Source organism: Herpailurus yagouaroundi, unplaced genomic scaffold (genome assembly GCF_014898765.1).
Source record: "Herpailurus yagouaroundi ecotype Mexico unplaced genomic scaffold, PumYag 221, whole genome shotgun sequence".
Classification (NCBI taxonomy): domain Eukaryota; kingdom Metazoa; phylum Chordata; class Mammalia; order Carnivora; family Felidae; genus Herpailurus; species Herpailurus yagouaroundi.
The window spans coordinates 9,253,064-9,272,651 of NW_024412452.1; positions in this window are offsets into that span (position 1 = coordinate 9,253,064).

The following is a 19,588-nucleotide window of genomic DNA, read 5'->3' on the forward strand; positions in this document are numbered from 1 at the left end:
TTCCATTACCCACTTACTGTGAGTCTGGTTTGGGGACCACAAATGGGTGCTTGCTAGCACAGCACCAGCCATTTTTTCATTAAACCCTACATTTCTTAGAATCTTCTGGCTAGATCTTTATGACCTGCAAAATATACATCTCTCCCTATATACCAGTTGGCTGTCCCATGTGATTTTATTCAAGCTCAGGAAACTCTGGGGCCTATCAGGTACAAGCAAGTGCCAAGACATCAGAGCCAAAAATAGTGATGGTTTATGATATTACTATGAAGGCTGGAGTCAGAATGAAGCAAGATGATATAGAAAGAAAGAAAGAAAGAAAGAAAGAAAGAAAGAAAGAAAGAAAGAGAGAGAGAGAGAGAGAGAGAGAGAGAAAGAAAGAAAGAAAGAAAGAAAGAAAGAAAGAAAGAAAGAAAGAAAGAAAGAAATAGTAGATTCAGGTAAGAAATCAAGATCCAGGACAAAGAATGGAGCATGGAAAAAAACCCCAGAGATGGGTGGTCTAAATATCAAGGAGGGCACCAAAACAAAGAGCCCAGGACCTCCACAGAACTGTGCCTGGGGTCCAGTCTATCAGGGTGGTCATCTGCCCACAGCACCTCTTCTAAGTCTGATGGCCACATTGCCCTTTGGACATAACAAGTGATCACATCCTGGACCCGATACACACAGTTAAGGAGACCAGAAGCTACATCAAGGGCTTTTCTTTGCTCTCCACATCCCCTTCCCCCATTCCACCACAGCCATGTTCCTTCAAGAATATACACCACAAACCCCCAACCTAGAACTAGGTTATTTGGTCACCTCATTTACTTGGAATATAGCTGAAAGTCAAGTCTGAGAAAACATCATCATAAAGGCCTCCAAACAACCAAAACAATGGTGTTAACATTAACGCATTCTACCTACAGGATTAGTCTTCAAGCTCTCACTCAATTTATCAACCTTATTTTATACCACACAGTAACAAGCTTACCTGTCTGGATTACCAGTCCACATCAAACAGAAAGCAAAAATTTGGAGAATTATGAGAGATCAGACATTATAACAAGCAGACAGATGGTCACCTCTTAAAGCACAAGTTGAGGCCACTGGTACAACGTTAAACTGTTCCACTCTAGAACAGTAACTCCTGTTAATGCACAAAATCACTAAACTGTGTCTTGTTTTTTTTTCTGCTTAAATCACATATTTGTCATACATAGTAACTCAGAGATTACAGATACTGCTTTATATGCTAAGCTGCATCACTTTTTTGTTTTGTTTTGGGTTTTTTCTGTTAATCTTGAAGAAAGGAAAAACAAGCTGCTTTCCTCTGTCCAGACCTGGAAGAGGTAGAGGCCCAGACCCAGAATCTGGAGAACTCTTAAGCTTGATCCTGCAAAATGATAACCCATTCATGGGAGTGGAATACACATCACCAGGGGGCTGTGGGAAGGGAGGTGTGGGGAGTTATTGTTTGATGGGTATAGAATTCTATTCAAGATGATGGAAAGGTTCTGGAAATAGAGAGTGATGATGGTTGCACAATTATGAATACAACTAATGCCACTAAATTGTACACTTAAAATGGTCAAAGTGGTAAATTTGATGTTATGTGTATTTTATCACAATAAAATGAATGAATGAATGAATGAATGAATGAACGAATGAATGAAAAATAAAATGATGGCCCAGCCAAGGAGCTAGAGACAGAGGTGGGGGAGGAAAGAAACCTCCAGGGAGAAACTCTGCAAGGTACTTCGGATTTTCCTTTCTGTATTGTAATCACTGCCTCTTCTCACCACACCTTCTGTGAAAGCCTGCCCTAAGCTGTTTTCTGGAAAGAAAAAGTGGGTCACTCTTGGACTGTGACATTACAGTGAGTACCATAGTCACCTGGGAAAACTGTAATAAGCAGCACTGACCAGCAGAGCTGCTTTGCACAAAGGCCAAAACACTGACTGGGGCTGCAGATGGGAAGGAAGGGCTGTGGAGGGCATGCGGGATTCCCTGAAGCCTTGCAGGAACAGCAAGGAGGAGATTCCTTCATAGTCTGGACCCCCACCAGACCACAGACTGTGAGCCAGGGACTGAAAGCTGCACCGCTGGCTACCATCCTAACCTCCTCCCTAGCTCCAGCATCTTCTCGGATCTCACCCAGTCAGGGCCCCACTACCAGCCCCACTAGCGGTCTCTTAGGGATACCTTGAACTTGACTCCAACTTTGCCCAGTCCCCCTACAGCTGAGACATTCTGGTCAGCTTCCCCCACCCCACCCCCCGCCCCCCGCCCCCGGGGGCGCCCCCGCCCCCCCCCCGCTCTCCTTGAATCCTCACCTCTCTTACCCTTGGGATCCTCACCAAAGCCAGATTTTCCCAAGCCCCAGGGAGGGTCACAGTGCTGCACTGTGGCTGTCACCTCTTCCTCAGACACAGAACCCCTTCTGCTGATCCAGAGCTCCATCCATTCAATACAACCTTCTCAGCTCTGTGGTCACCAGGGTCTAAAGCACTCACTGCCTGGGTGCCATAGCCTTTCTCCACCTAGTCCTGGCTGCTCTATGGGACAGCATGGAGCTGACTGGCCTCTGGTACTACTCTGTGGCCCCTCCTGGGCGTGGCTGAAGACTCTAACACCAGCTGTGGGTGCTGCTCAATCACTTTTCTTCTGATATAGGACCCACTGGATGCAGCTAAACACAAGGTGCCTGCATCAGTCACAGTCCCTAAACAGAAACAACATGTGCAACTTTGGACAATTTGTGGGCAGTTTACTAAAGAGACTATTTACAAAGGTGTAGGCAAGAAGTAGGGAACTCACAAGGAATAGTGTGGTATCCCCAAATCAGAAATAGCCTCCATCTCACCCCTAGGCGGGAAGGGATGAGGGAAGGTGTGAATAAAGGAACTAAAGATGGGGTGGCTAAGTTGCGAGGTGGTTGCAAAGAACTGAGACCTTGGGTCAAGGTACAAAGCAGACTGTGGCAATCCCACAGGGAGAAAGGAAATGTACACTGGCTTCCGTCTCCTTCCAATCTCCTGTGGGGCTCCTCACCGACTGAACCCAACCAGCAGCTGGAGGGCAAGCAGCCCAGTGCTGTAGGGCCTGCAGGCTGGCTTCCCAGGACACAGGGAAGTGTGGAGAAGGTCCTGCACAGTGCCTTTCCCTCTGTTAGTAGCACAACATGACTCACCTGCATGGTTCTGGCTAATGTGTACCCAGAGGGCTTGGTGCCAGGGTAGGAGGGGGAGACAAAACCAGGGTAATCTGTTTTTTGCCGAATTTCAAACCCCGATGTCTAGACACAAACACAATGACAGAAGGAAGGGAAAAAAGCAGATTAAAGATCCTGGCCACATTCCAATGCCCCCATACGGGGTTCAGCTCACCCTCTTGTTCCTTACCCACTCACTCACTGGCTGAGTCAGAAACATAGCTAACAACACAATTTTTAAAAATCAATCTACAAAGACATATACATGCAATTTATAGAAAAATAAATACAAATGACTTACAAACATAAGAAAAGATGCTCAATCTTATTTATTATTTATGAATTACCAAGGTACTATTTTTTTAACCTTTCATAGTGGCAAAGATGAAAACATCTGATGACACACTGTATCTGCATGGTTATGAGGAAACTGTTGGTAGCAATACAAATTGGTGCAATTTCTTTGGAGGATCATAAATTTAAACTTTACATACTGGTTAATTTAGCAATCTTACTTCTAGAAATGTATTCTATCTTCCCACATGTGAGTAAAAAAACTGAACATAGATATTCACTGCAACATTGTTTGAAAGCAAGGATTGGAAAAATCCAAATTATTTACCAAAAGAGGAATGGCTAAATAAATATGGTTTGTACATACAGTGGAATACTGCATAACAGACTTAAAAATAGGTGCATGTGGGTGCACCTGGGTGGTCCAGTCAGTTGAGCTCTTGGTTTCAGCTCAGGTCATGATTTCACCATTTGTGGGATCAGCCCCCTTGTCAGGCTCTGTGTTGATAGCACAGAGCCTGCTTGGGATTCTCTCTCTCTCTCTCTCTCTCTCTCTCTCTCTCTGCTCCTCCCCTGCTCACATTTATTCTCCGTCACAAAATAAATAAGGATTTTTAAAAAATAGGTGCATGTGTGTGCTGGTAAGAAAACACCAGGTAAAAAGCAAGGTACAAAAGTCTGGGCACGATATGGAGGTGTTGTTTTGGGGATGGAGCCAGATTCAGTTGAAACAGGGTGCATGAAGAAAGTACGTTCATTCTTTCCCACCACTTCTGTTTAAACTCACACTGTGGATTTGTTCTAGCTCTGTTCTAGGATGACATTGCTTGCAGGTCCATAGTTTTCTAGCTACTCCTAGATAATTTTGAAAGCCCTTAGTCACATTCACTTATAAGGAAAACCTCATTTTAGTAATTTAACCATTCAGTGTAACAACTAAAACTCCAGTCTTGTCCAGTGTACTATTTCTGTTTTTCTGTCAGTCTGGGCCTGTTTTCTGCAGGTGGGTGCTGTTGGGGCTGGGGGAAGGGGTGGATTTGGTTGTTTCCCTCTTCCCCACTAACCTCTCCAAACCACTTGCTGGCTATGGTTTCTGACCATGCCCTCACCCCACCTTGAGATGTGGGGGAAGAGGGTCTGGAGAGAGAGGGTGGTTTCTGTGGCTGGTGCAGAGGTTATGAAGATGGCTTCTTAGAGTGTAACAGACGCAGATCTTCCAGATGCTTGCTTTACATAAAGTTGTTCTCAGTTTTGACTTTTCTTTTTTTCCCTTCTTTGGAGCTTCTCCCACTGGGGACCCATGGGTATGGAGCTCTTACAACAGGAGCTGCCTCTTATCTGGCTATGGCCAAACACTCCCTTGGGCCCACAGACTCATTATGTAGGGATCACATGGCTCCACCAGGAAATCCTCTTGGGTGGGACCCAAGACAACTCCAGGCTGCTCCCCAAACCCAACAAAATCCAAATCTGGTACTCCCAAAACATGAACCTTTGCCCCACAGCTACTGAAAATGAAATCTCAACTCCAGGGCAGCTACCCCTCTTCACTCAACTCCCTGGTAGGCAGTTTCAAAACAGCCTTATCACCATCTCCAGGTAGAAATAGATACTATCTTTATTTCTAACAAATGCCAGGAAACAAGAGTCCAGCTCTCTGGGAGATGGCCCTGACACAGATGGCCTTGAAGCCCCACTCACCTGGCCAAGCATACTGACAATACTCTCCAAAAAAATTCTCTCAGCCCCAACACCCTCTACTCCTATTGGCCAGGGGGAGGGTTGCTAATGCAGCCAATGCGCTCTTAACAATCTCTTAGTACAACCTACAAAGGCTGTAAAACCAGTGCAAGTATAAGGCATCTACAATGTTGTTGCAGGCCTTTGGGCCTCACTCAAAGGGAGAAAGAGTACCATTTCAACATCCTTTTGCATACACATATACCCATGTATATATTTTTTTAAGTTCTGGGAGGATTATACAATAAATAATCCACAATAATCAACTGGGGGTAAACTAGGGGACAGAGATGAGAGGGAAATTAACTTTACATTGTATACCCTTTTATACTTTAATCATTTTTATGCTGTTATGTATTGCTTTTAAAACTAAACAGAAGTCTAGTTAAAACCTTTTTAAAATATGAAGGAGATTTGTACACATCAAGATCAAAAAGACCTCATTTGATACAAGGGCAAGTGAAACACCTGTTACAAAGTATACAGAAGAAAGTATCTCATTTATAACTAGCAACCAGAGGGGCACCTGGGTGGCTCAGTCAGTTAAGCATCCGACTTTAGCTCAGGTCATGATCTCGCAGTTCATGGGTTCAGGCCCCATGTCAGGCTCTGTGCTGACAGCTCAGAGCCTGAAGACTGCTTCAGATTATGTGTCTCCCTCTCTTTCTGCCCCTCCCCTGCTCACACTCTGTCTCACTCTCTCTCAAAAATAAACATAAAAAATTTTTAATAATAAAATAAATAGCAACCAAAGAGAGAAAATACAACACATGAGTAAAATCTATAAGCAGGAAACTTTTAAATTCTACTGAGGGATATAAAAGAATAATTGAATAAATGGAAAAGCATATTCTGTTCTCAAAAGACTCAATAATTTAAAGATGTCAGTTCTTCCTAAATTAAACTATAAATTTATATGATCTTAGTTAAAAAAACAAAAACAAAACAATAGGTTTTGGGCCTACACATGCTGACTATAAAGTTCATATAAAAAATAGCAATGAAAGATGGGCCAGGAAAACTCTTTTAGACCCTGCAGATAGCAGAACATTTTGTAGTGTTCTGGTAATTAAATTATTTGGGAGACTCCTGTGCAAACACAGCTATAGAAACACCACCAAAGGACAGTGAAATACTAATCAAAATTGAAAATCCAAAGAGAATGGCAGGAACAAAGAAAACTATAAACTGGTTTCCTTTATCGAGTAGAGGGAATTAAAAATGAAAAGGGATTGTCCCTACAGATCCTGATAAAGCTTCAAGAACAGAGGAACAATGCTCTGAGGAAAGTAGAAATCAGGCAAGAGGCTGAAAACATGTGATTGAAAGTCTATTTACAGAGAGGTTAGTATCCCATGGGTACCTTCTCCAAGGCTGCCAAAATAAATAATGTCCCCTACTCTCCCACCAGATGCCATTGATTTATTCTCTGGGAAAACAGAGTTGAAAATTAAACTGATTTTCAACCTAGCATCTAGCCTATACTCAGCCAAACTATCAAGTCAACATGAGGCTAAAATAAAGATATTTTAGGGCATGCAAGGACTCAGGGAACATACTGTTCCTGATTCTAGTTCTAATTCTAGTTCTAGGATCTAATTCTAGGATCTAGTTCTAGGATCTAATTCTAATTCTAGTTCTAATAAGGTGATTCTTGGTGGGCTCCTGGGTGTGGGTTGGTCACCAGAAAGACCAAGCCATGATTAGAAGCTTGAAATTTTCAGCCCCACCCCCATCCTCCAGAGAGGAGAGAGGGACTGAGAATGGAGTTAATAATTGATCAGGCCTGAGGAAGCCTCCATAAAATCTCAATAGTAGGGGTTCTGAGAGCTTCCAGGTGAGTGAACATATAGACATATGGGAGGGTGACACACCCCAATTCCACAAGGATAGAGCTCCTGCACTCAAGACCCTCCCAGACCTCGTCCTCGTCATCTGGCCTTTCATCTGTATACTTTATTATATCCTTTAATAAACTGGCAGACATAATCATTTCCCTGAGTTCTGTGAGCCACTCTAGCAAATTTATCAGACCAGAGGAGGGTTCATGGGAACCTCAGATTTATAGCTGATCAATCAGAAGCACAAGTGACCACCTGGGCTTGCAATTAGCATCTGAAGTGGGGGGCAGTCTTGTAGGACTGAACCCCAACCTGTGTGATTTGATGCTATTTCCTGGTAGATAGTGTCAGAACTATAGGACACCCAGCCAGTGTTAGAGAATTGCTTGGTGGGGAAACCCTCCTCACATCAGACATGAGAAGGGCTACAAGTGTGATGGTATGTGAGAGTGAAGAGTTACACCAGAGGAAGCACTGAGGATTTACCTCAAATGGTGTTTCTCAAACTTTTCCTGAGCATAAGAACCACCCGAGGATCTTATTAAACTGTACATTCTGATGGTCTGAGGGTCCACATTCCTAATGGATCCTGATGATATTGGTGCTGCTGGTGCCTGGACCATACTTTGATTAACAAACTACCACAACAGCAGTTTTCAAAGTGGAGCTGAGGGACTTCAGGGGACTCTGAGGTCCTTCTAGGGATCATTGAGGTCTTTGCTTTTCTAACTGTATCTGTGTTGAGACCAAATTTTCTTCATACACTTCAACTAGAACAATGCATTGCAACAGGTATGAGCATCTGGCTGTCTTCTACTAAGCCAGACATTAAAGAAATTTGCAAAACATGTAAAACAATGCCTCTCTTCTCAGTAATGGTTTTGTTCTTTGAAAAAAAAAACTATACTTTTGATAAAGAATTTTATGTTAGTATGCTATGTGCTTTATCATTAATACTTTGAAATGAACTATTGAATATTTTAAAGATCTTCCAGCTTTAGTTTCTAAAATGGTAAATATTGATAGGTACAACCACATCAACAAATGTTCTTTGGGGTCCCCAATAAGTTTTAAGAGCATAAAAGTCTCCTGAGATCACTATGCTAGAGAACATATTCCAGGAAGAAGACAAAAGATCTAGAAAGTAGGGACTCTAACACAAGAAAGATGAGAGGAAGTCCATGATGACAGCTGTACTAGTTTCTTCTTGCTGATGTAACAAATCACCAGAAGTTTAGTGACTTAGCACAACACAAGTTTATTATGGCACAGTTTCTGCAGAAGTCCAAGCACAGTGTGCCTTAGCTGGCTCTCTGCTTAGAGTCTCACAGGCCAAAATCAAAATGTCACAGGATGCATTTCTTTCTGGAAGCCCTGGAGATGACTCTGCTTCCAAGCTTACTGAGGCTATTGGCAGAGTTCAGTTCCATTTGGTTGCAGGACTGACGCCCCTGATTCCTTTGGTTCAATCTCAGTTTCTAGACCACCCTCCAGACCATTCCTTGGCTGCTGGCTTCCTTCCCTCATCTTGAGGGCCTGCAATGGCAGGTCAAATCCCTGTCACATTTCAAATCTTTCTGACCTCCTCATGCCCCCATCTTTACTGCCACATCTCTTTTTCTGCCTCCCTCTTCTGCTTTTAAAGGCTCATATGGCTACACCGGGCCCACCAAGATAATCTCCCTATGTTAAGGTCAGCCAATTAGTGACCTTAATAACACCTACAAAGTCCCCCATAGTAGTACCTTAAGTCATGTTTGCCTGAATAACCAGTGGATGGGAATCTTGGGGACCATCTTTATAATTCTAACTACCACAACAGCAAAGAGAAAGTTCCAGATGATGGCAGATAGCTGGTCTAGGCCCCAAAGGTTCTGTATTGAAACAGGCAGACTGAACTCTGGAAAACAGTGTGGAGGTTCCTCAAAAAATTAAAAATAGGCCTACCCTATGACCCAGAAGTAGCACTGCTAGGAATTTACCCAAGGGATACAGGAGTACTGATGCATAGGGGCACTTGTACCCCAATGTTTATAGCAGCACTCTCAACAATAGCCAAATTATGGAAAGAGCCTAAATGTCCATCAACTGATGAATGGATAAAGAAATTGTGGTTTATATACACAATGGAGTACTACGTGGCAATGAGAAAGAATGAAATATGGCCCTTTGTAGCAACATGGATGGAACTGGAGAGTGTGATGCTAAGTGAAATAAGCCATACAGAGAAAGACAGATACCATATGTTTTCACTCTTATGTGGATCCTGAGAAACTTAACAGAAACCCATGGGGAAGGGGAAGGAAAAAAAGAAAAAAAAAAGGTTAGAGTGGGAGAGAGCCAAAACATAAGAGACTCTTAAAAAATGAGAACAAACTGAGGGCTGATGGGGGGTGGGAGGGAGGGGAGGATAGGTGATGGGCATTGAAGAGGGCACCTTTTGGGATGAGCACTGGGTGTTGTATGGAAACTAATTTGACAATAAATTTCATATAATAATAAAAAAAAAGAAACAGGCAGACTGAGGGCATAAAATAAAGAAAACAGAGATGTTTAAGCATATGAAAAATTTTAATGAAAGGCATGGTACATAGAGGTAGAGTGTCTGGGTAAACTTAATAAGAAGCTTGCAGAAAGCTAGGCAAATGAAAAAGCAATATGCTTATTACTACAGAACAAAATTAGGAATTTAAAACTAAAAGAGGCTTGGGGCACCTGGGTGGTTCAGTCAGTTAAGCATCTGACTCTTGATTTCGGCTCAAGTCATGATCTCAGGGTTTATGAGATCAAGCCCTGCATCAGGCTGTGCACTGACAGGGTGGTACCTGCTTGGGATTCTCTCTCTCCCTCTTTATGCCCCTCCCCTGCTCATTCTGTCTCTCCCTCTCCCTTTCTCTCTCTCAAAATAAATAAATAAACTTAAAAACAATAAAAGAAAAAGATACTCAAGCATCACAAACCTCTTGGCATAGCAGTGAACAATTTTTGCACACTCATAAGCACTGACTATTGACTTAAAAACAAAAATACATAACTAGGATGGCAGAGAAAGAAGGGGCAAAGGTAGAAAGGTAGTCAATTGATAATTTTTTTAATTGTTTAAAGAGAAAAAGTAGAATGGCTGCAGGTGGTTGTCTCTAAGGAAAAGGACTAGAAGGGTGTGGAAAGGCATGGCTATTTCTCATTATAGGACTATCCCTACCCATCCACTCTTCACCCTTCTCAGCTCCACCCTCAGCCCCAGGAGGCTGGTCTTGGTGTTCCCTTGCCCCTGGTTCTGCTTGAACTCAGTCAGTGGAAGGCACTGCAGAGATCAAAGGGTAGAAGGAGGGAGGAGGCTCCTGCAATCTCCCTGCTCTGAGAGGGTATTTCTGAGCAAAGGATACAATTTCTTCTCCAAGTTCTGGCTCTCACCAGCTCTCTCAAAATGCCCCCTCTCCTTGCTCCTTCAGGCCCAGGACTGGGAATATCTTCTCAATGTCCCTGTGTCCCTTAATCTTGCCCACACCTCTGAAAATTATCCCTTTACTAAAGTCTCTTTGACTTCCTGAAGTGCCTTTGTTTCTGCCAGTGATTGATACAAATACTATATTATGTGACTTTTTAAAATTTTGTACATGACCAAATAATAGTCTACAAAAATTAATGGGTAATTTTCTTAAAAAAATGTCAAAATCATGAATAACAAATCTGAAGATCTGATACAGATTAAAGAAGACAAAAAAAGATATGGAAACTAGATAAAAGAAATGATCCTGGTTTGCATCTGGACAAGAAAAAAATACTATGAAAATTACTTTAAAGGACATTATTGAGACAATTGACAGAATTTAAATAAATCCATAGATCAGATAATAGCACTGCAATGACTTTAAATTTCCTGATGTTTATCATTGTCTCATGGTTATATAAGTGAATGTCCTTGTTCTTTTTTTTTTTTTTTAAGTTTATTTATTTTGAGAGTGACAGAGACAGAACAATTGGGGAAGGGACAGAGAGGGAGAGAGAGAGAATCCCAAGGAGGCTGCACACTGTCAGCCCAGAGCCCAATGTGGGGCTCAAACTCACAAACTGTGAGATCATGACCTGAGCTGAAACCAAGAGTCCAATGCTCAACCAATTGAGCACCCAGGCACCCCATGAATGTCTCTGCTCTTAGAAAATAGTTACTGAAGTATTTAGGAGTAAAGAGGTATCATGTTTGTAATCTACTTTCTTTTTTTTTTTTTTTTGAGAGAAAGAGAGAGAGCAGGGGAGAGGGGCAGAGGGAGAGAGAGAGGAAGAGAGAGAATCTCAAGTAGCCTCCACACTCAGCACAGAGCCTGACACGGAGCTAGATCCCACAACCCTGGCATGACCTGAGCCAAAATCAAGAGTTGGACACTCAGCCAACCAAGCCATCCAGGTGCAACCTACTCTTAAATGGCTCTGAATAAAAATTATAAAATAATAACATATGTGATAGAGAGACAAAGCAAACGTGAATCCAGGTGAAGGGAAGATAGTTCTTTGTCCTAGTCTTGCAACTCAAGTTTGAAGCTACTTCAAAATGCAAAGTTTCAAAAAATATGTATCAGTTATTTTGACAAAAGCTGTAAATATGCAATTTGGTACTAGTACACAAATAGATCAGTGGATCAGAACAGAAAATCCATAAATACATATATCCAAACACATATGAGATTTAATCCATTTAAAGGGTGGCATTTCGAAATATCATGTGCTAAGCAGGGATGGAGACGTATTATTTTTTAAATGGCATATGGAAAACTGAGTTGCCATCCAGACAAGAAGTAATTATGGATCCCCATGTCACTCCATGGGCCAAAATAAATGCCAGATGGATCAAAAACTTAAGCATAAAAGAAAACAAAAAATACTAGAAGAAAAATCATGAGAGGAGCAGACTTAGCGGGGGGGCAGAGGCCACCTCCCTGGGAGTCAAAGTCTGCAGACACCCGCAGGTGCAGTGCCTTTGCAGCTGACTTCCGGGCTCCTAACAACAGGGCCAGTCCTCTGACAGAGCCTTTGCACAGAAAATGAATGAATCAAAGAGCAGGCAGGGGTGGTGGCAGCAGCGGCAGCATTTGCTGGTCAGGGGCAGCTCCAGCAGCAGTGAGCAGCACCCAACAGAGGCGGTGGGGCCTGGCTGAGGAGTGCTGGCTCAGGGGACAGCTGCAGTGTCCACACCAGACTGCCCTGTGGACTCTGGCTGTGGGTTGATCGTCCAGCCTCCCGCTCTTCCCATTTCTCAAGCCTGCTTCCTCAGCCTGCTGCCACTTCCGGAGCTAGTAGACATTAAATTCCTTTTCTGTTTAAAATCACCCAAGTCTGTTTCTGTTGCTTACAACTTAGAATGTTTACTACACATGTGTGTGCACACACATGCACACATACACATAAATGGTGTGTGTGTGTGTGTGTGTATCATACATATATTATATGGCTGTTTTTTCCTTTTGCCCTAAAATTACATATGCATGAATATAAGCATGTGTATAAAACTGGAAGGCTAACATAGCAAATGGGCAACAGTGGACACCTATGGGGATGCTTCATGGTGGAGCTGGACTAAAAGGAACTTCCACTTTTGAATCTATCTTCAATGTTGTTTAGGGTTTTTTTTACAGTAATCATAGATTTACATACTACTTTTTTAAACTATAAATATTTTAATACAATTTTTTCCAAACAAACCTTTTACTTGCCTCGCACCAGAGCCAGAGTGGGGACACCAAGGCCTTAACAGAGAAGCAGGCAGACACCATCCCTTCCTCACAGAGCAGACAACCTAATGGGGACACATATAGGGCACCAGGCACTGATTCCACAGTGAGATGAGCCTTAAGAAGGGGAGAGATGGGCCACCTGGGAGCACAGAGGAAGGTCAACCACCCTCACCTAGAGGGCAGCCAGGAAAATTTTCCCAGCCTTAGACTTTAGGCCAGCAAACAGGAAAGAAAAAGTGAGCAGAAACATACAGCAGGCAGAGGGAACAGCGCCTCCCAAGCGCAGAGACCATGGCTCCTGCAGGAAATGCCTTTGCTGGACCACTAGGAGGGCAGGGGAAAGAAGCAAGCATGGAGAGGCGGACGAGGTCCATCACAAAGACTTTGTGAAGAAATATTGTGTAAAATCTTCTTAAGCAAGTCAGACTTTACCCTGAAGGCCAACAGGTGGTCACAAAGGACTCTGAGCAGAAAGGGCTGGTCAAACCTGGCTTTTGTCATAATCAGTCATCAGCATCTTCCCTCCGGTTTACATCAGCTGTGAAGCAGGGCATTGTTCTTTTCAGCACACCTGCCAAGTTTCCCTTATCTTTCAGAACACTGGGTAATGTTTTCCCACTGTCAATGGAGGAGAAGCATCTACCCATCTCTCCCAGTTTGTGACTCCTGGCTGTCAGGGCCAGCCTTAGTAGGTAGGCACCTTCCTCGGGGCTATTTACAGCATCATTCCTAAACCACTAGCTATATAAACTGATGAGAGTCAAACCCCAGGAATATCTCAGCCCTTTCCAGAAGTTTAACACAGAGGAATCCCCTGGTGAAATCCTCTGAGGGCAGGCCCGTTCAGCCACCGGAGGCCCTGTAGGCCCCTGGCTACCTTGGTGACCCTTAAGGCATACCGCCTTCAATTCCTCACTCATCCTTGTTAGCACACATACTGATTTGCTGGCACCTGCTGGCATATTTGCTCTCCTCTCCCTTCTCCCAGTGCCACCCCAGCTTAAGATTTCCTCTTGTCTTATTTTCAAGTGTCTGCTATTAGGCCACAGTCTATGTGTCATGCTCTGAGCTTAAGGGTTTCCCATGACATTGAGCTCTTGGGAATTTTCTCTCTCCATTTCGGTTATATCTGACATTTTTCTCTATTAGGACACACATTCTGACTTAAAGACCTTTTCACATTTTATGAAGTGCTTCATGAAATCACTGTGATTCATGTCACTCACAATTAAGAATGACAATTAGAAGAAAAAACAATTTGGCTTCTTGCTTTTAGTTGCACCATATAGCAACAGTGGCATGAGGAGGAAACCTGAAATTATCCCTAAGATTTTCAGCCAACATTCACCAGATGAGTATTTTACTATTTCAAAGCACCAAAGGCACAAAGATTTTTTTTTCCAGCAAGGCAAATAAGCAATACAATTGTGCATTGTTTTGAAATAGTTTCACAGTTGTTTATTCTAAAATGATGCATTTCTTTAAAATGCACTGAGAGTCTTTGGTAAATTCATTATCTGCACTGTAATTTAAACAGCCAAACTTCCATCTCTGCTTTGTGACACTCTGGTGTGACATCCCTGAGGTAAGGACAGATGATTTCTACAACTCTCCCTGCCCTGCGGAGCCCTGATCAGTCTCTACTTATTATCTCTAACAAGGTAGAGATGTGCTAATTAGCAGCTCCTCAAGAAAACACCACGAAATGATGGACATAGATAACTTTTTAAAAGCATGTCTTTCCCCACTCGCTGGACTGGACTCGATTAGGGAGTGGAAAGCAAAAGGGGCTTGTTGTCTGTCTTGGGTAAAAGCTCTCTAGCATCTCTAAGAGGTGCTTCACATTGACATTAATAAGCTCAGTGAGTATGTCTCAGGCTAAGAAACCTGGGATTGTCAGCACATCAAGATGAACCTTTTTCTCAGAAGCAGACTCATTAATGAAGCTCAATGTCTGATGTGCAGACACTCTCCATTTATGGCATTACCTTCATGTGTCTTTGGAAGAGCCCTCATTTCTTATTTAGAGCTTTTGTTACCACAGGTGAGCGATGTTCAGAATAAAAAAGGGCTTCACTGCTCAGTAAGCATTGCTGAAGACTTATGCTGCAGTTGGCAAAAGTTGTAGTAACAATGTCTAATGTAGGCTTGGTACTATGTGCCCCACATAGTGCTGAGGGCTTTATTAGCACTATTCTATGACCCTCCATATGGTGTAGTGACCGTTACTGTCACGGAGGCTTAGAAATATTATTGTGCCTACAGTTTTGCAGTTAAGAGTTTCAAAGAAGAGATGTTGTGGCTAAGACTTCTGGTTATTTAAATTTAAATTAAGTAAAATTAAAAATTTATACTCCTGAAACCAACATTATACTATATGTGAACTAATTAGAATTTAAATAAAAACTTGAGAAGGAAGAGTTAAGATGACAGAGAAGTAGGGAGGCTGGGATTTCCCTCATCCCTCAAAAACAACAGTATTGAGGTCAGAACACTTGGAACACCCACAAAATTAGTCTGTGGAGTAACAGAAAACTCTCCACAGGTGGATGGAGACAGCTTGGAGGGACAGAGGTGTATGTATGCGAATTGGGGGAGATAAAACAGGCAGTGTAGGCATGGGGGAGGGGACCCCTTCTGTGGAGAGACAAAAGGGAGAGAAAGAAAGGCTGTGGAAGTGTGGTATTGGGTCTGGACAAGAGAAAAACTTCCAGACCACAGACTGGGGAACAAGAAATACAGAGAGTGCCAGTTTCTACTTTGCAAACAACCTTAGGTGCTAAATATCATAATTTTCAGGAGTGCAGGACGTTCTCCAGACTGGAGCTGCCACTGTATGTGTATGCACCTTCGGAGGAAAGGGAAGCCAGCTCCAGAGCTCGGTAGCAATCTTGGGGGTGCACTGGGAGACAACAATCCCCCTCCTCTGGTACTGTAGGAAGAGGGTTTATTGCACCCCCAAAGAAAAAAGACCCTGTAGGCATCAGCCAGAGACCTTTTATCAGCAGGGCGGAGTGGAACTACCCCAGAACCAGGTACTCCTGGTGCAGGATGTTTTAAGACATCAGGGTTTGAATCTCAGCCAAGCGCGTAGGAGGCAGGGAGGCTGAAGCAGGACAAGCCACCCACCCAGGCTACCCTGTGAGGGCTGTCTCCCTGGTCGAGGGAGGAGAGACTGGGGTGTGCCCATTTTTCTCCCCAACACCAACACGAGGTGGGGATGCTTCAGTTAACAGAACAGTGGCCGGCAGTGGAGGTGGGACTCACTTATACCAAATCCCGCCCCTCCATGTCTGGCAACTGGTTATCTACCAGAGTGAGACTGACACTGACCGAACCAGACTGCCTGTCCTCCAGACCAGCACAGCCACTGGTCCCAGGCACCAACAGACAACTGTCCTGCAGTTTTGTAAAGTGGTCTGGTATTTTTTGTTTGTTTTTATCTCTTTTCTTTCCTTCTCTTTCCCCTCTTTTTCTTTCTACCCTCCTCTTCCCCCTCCCCACTTTGGAATCAGGCTCATAGACTGATTTGATTTTTGGTAAATTCTTATTTTATATATATATATAATATATATATACTTATATATATATTATATATATGTATTATATGTATATAATACAAAGAAAAAAAGGATATGTTTATATATGTATATATATGACCATAATCATATATATATGGTCATATATATACATATATATAATCATATATATACATATATATAATCATATATATATACGTATATATATGACCATATATATATATATGAGTGTATATATATATATACACACATCCTTTTTTTTTCTTTCTCTGTTCTGGTTGTTTATTTCTTTAATCAGGCATTTTTACTCTATTCTTTTTATACCTTTTTCTGTATCTCCTTCTTTATTCTCTCACTCTCTCTCTCTCTCTCTCTCTCTCTCTGGAATAAGTCTTATGATCTCTTTGATTATCTGCCTGGTCTTTTTTATTTCACCCCTTTCATTTTTCTCTTTGTATGGGGGGTTCCTCCCCCCTTTTCCTTTTTTCCAGGATTACTTCAATGAACAAATCAAAGGACACCTGGTGGAAGGTCCAATCAATCCACCACCATGAGCAGCGGGATAGAAGAGCCAAAGACACAACAACACAGTACATAAAATGTTCCAAAAAACACTTCCTGAAGTGCCAGGCCCTGGACAACGTATGACACCTTTTTAATATAGTAGTAATCACAAGTGCAGGACACATAACAAGCTATTAAAACACATAAAATACAGAAACCTAGCCAAAATGACAAAATGGAACAATTCCCTTCAAAAGAAATTCCAGAAAGAAATGACAGCCAGAGAACTGCTCAAAACAGATATAAACAATATATCTGAACAAGAATACAGAATAAAAGTCAAAAGACTAATAGCTGGACTTGAAAAAAAAAGAATAGAAGACAGCAAAGAATCTGTTGCTGCAGAGATCAAAGACCTAAGAACTAGTTGTGATGAATTAAAAAATGTTGTAAATGAGATGCAAAATAAACTAGATGCAGTGACAAAAAGGATGGAAGAAGCAGAGGAGAGAATAGGTGAAATAGAAGATAAAATTATGGAAAATGATGAAGCTGAAAAAAAGAGGGAAAGGAAATTAACAGACCATGAGGGGAGAATTAGAGACTTAATCACCTAATCACCTAATCACCTAAGTGATTCAATGAACCAAAATAATATCCATATCAAAGGAGTTCCAAAAGAAGAAGAAGAAAGAGGAAGAGGCAGAAGGTTTATTTGAACAAATTATAGCTGAGAACTTCCCTAATCTGGAGAAGGAAACAGAGGCATCCAAGTCCAAGAGGCACAAAGAACTCCCTTCAAAATCAACAAAAACAGGCCAATACCAGGACATATCATAGTGAAATTGGCAAAATACAAAGATAAGGAGAGAAACCTGAAAGCAGCTAGGGACAAACAGGCCTTAACCTACAAGGGTAGACACATAAGGGTAGTAGCAGACCTATCCATTGAAATTTGACAGACTAGAAGGGAGTGGCAGAAAATATTCAATGTGCTGAACAGGAAAAATATGCAGCCAAGAATCCTTTATCCAGCAATGCTCTCATTCAGAATAGAAGGAGAGAGAAAGGCTTTCCCAGACAAACAAAAACTAAAGGAGTTCATGACCACTAAACCAGTCCTGCAAAAGATCCTAAAGGGGGCTCTGTGAGTGAAAAGCAGCAAAGACTACAAAGGACCAGAGACATCAGCACAAGCATGAAACCTACAGATAACACAATGACATTAAATTCATATCTTTCAATAATCACTCAGAATGTAAATGGACTAAATGACCCAATCAAAAGACACAGGGACATTCTTATCAGAATGGATAAAGAAAAAACAAGACCCATCTTTATGCTGCCTACAAGAAATTCATTTGACCTAAGGACACCTGCAGAATGAAAGTGGGGGGATGGAGAACCATCTATCATGCTACTGGATGGCAAAAGAAAGCTGGAGTAGCCATACTTATATCAGACAAACTAGATTATGGACCAAAGACTGTAACAAGAGATGAAGAAGGGCATTATATCATAATTAAGGGGTCTGTCCATCAAGAAGAGCTAATGATTGTAAATGTTTATGCCCCCAACATATAGCACCCAAATATATAAATCAATTAATCACAAACATAAAGAAATGTAAAGATAATAATACCATGATTGTAGAGGACTTTAATACTCCACTTACAACAATGGACAGATCATCTAGGTGGAAAATCAATACGGAAAAAAATGGCTCTGGATGACACATTGGACCAAATGGACTTAACAGACTCAGAACTTTTCATCCAAAAGCAGCAGAATACACATTCTTCTCGAGTGCACATGGAACATTCTCCAAAATAGATCACGTACCGGGTCACAAAACAGGCCTCAACAAATATAAAATAATTGAGATCATACTATGCATATTTTCAGATCACAATGCTACAAAACTTGCAATCAACCATAAGAAAATATTTGGAGAGCCCCCAAATACATGGAGATTAAAGAACATCCTACTAAAGAATGAATGGGTCAACCAGGAAATTAAAAAAATATATGGAAGCAAATGAAAATGAAAACATGACAGTCCAAATCCTTTGGGATGCAGCAAAGGCAGCCCTAAGAGAAAAATACATTGAAATTCAGGCCTATCTCAAGAAGCAAAAAAGGCCCCAAATACATAATATAACCTCATATCTAAAGAAACTAGAAAGACAGCAGCAAAGAAAGCCCAAAGCTAGCAGAAGAGGGGGAAATAATAAAGATTAGAGCCAGAAATAAACAATACAGAATCCAAACAAAACAAAACTGTAGAACAGATCAATGAATCTAAGAGCTGGGTTTTTAGAACAACAGAAGAAATTGATAAACCCCTAGCCAGATTTCTCATAAAGAAAAGACAGAGAACCCAAATAGATAAAATCATGAATAAAAGAAGAGAAATTACAACCAACACCACACAAATACAATTATTATAGAATATTATGAAAAATTATATGCCAACAAACTGGACAACCTGGAAGAAGTGGAAAAATTCCTAGCCACCCACACACTACCAAAACTCCAAAGGGAAGAAATAGAAAATTTGAACTGACTCATAACCAGTGAAGAAATTGAATTGGTTATCAAAATTTCCCAACAAATAAGAGTCCTGGGCCAGATGGCTTCCCAGGGGAACTCTACCAGACATTTAAAGCAGAGTAAATACCTATTCTGCACAAACTGTTCCAAAAAATAGAAATGGAAGGAAAGCTTTCAAACTCATTCTATGAA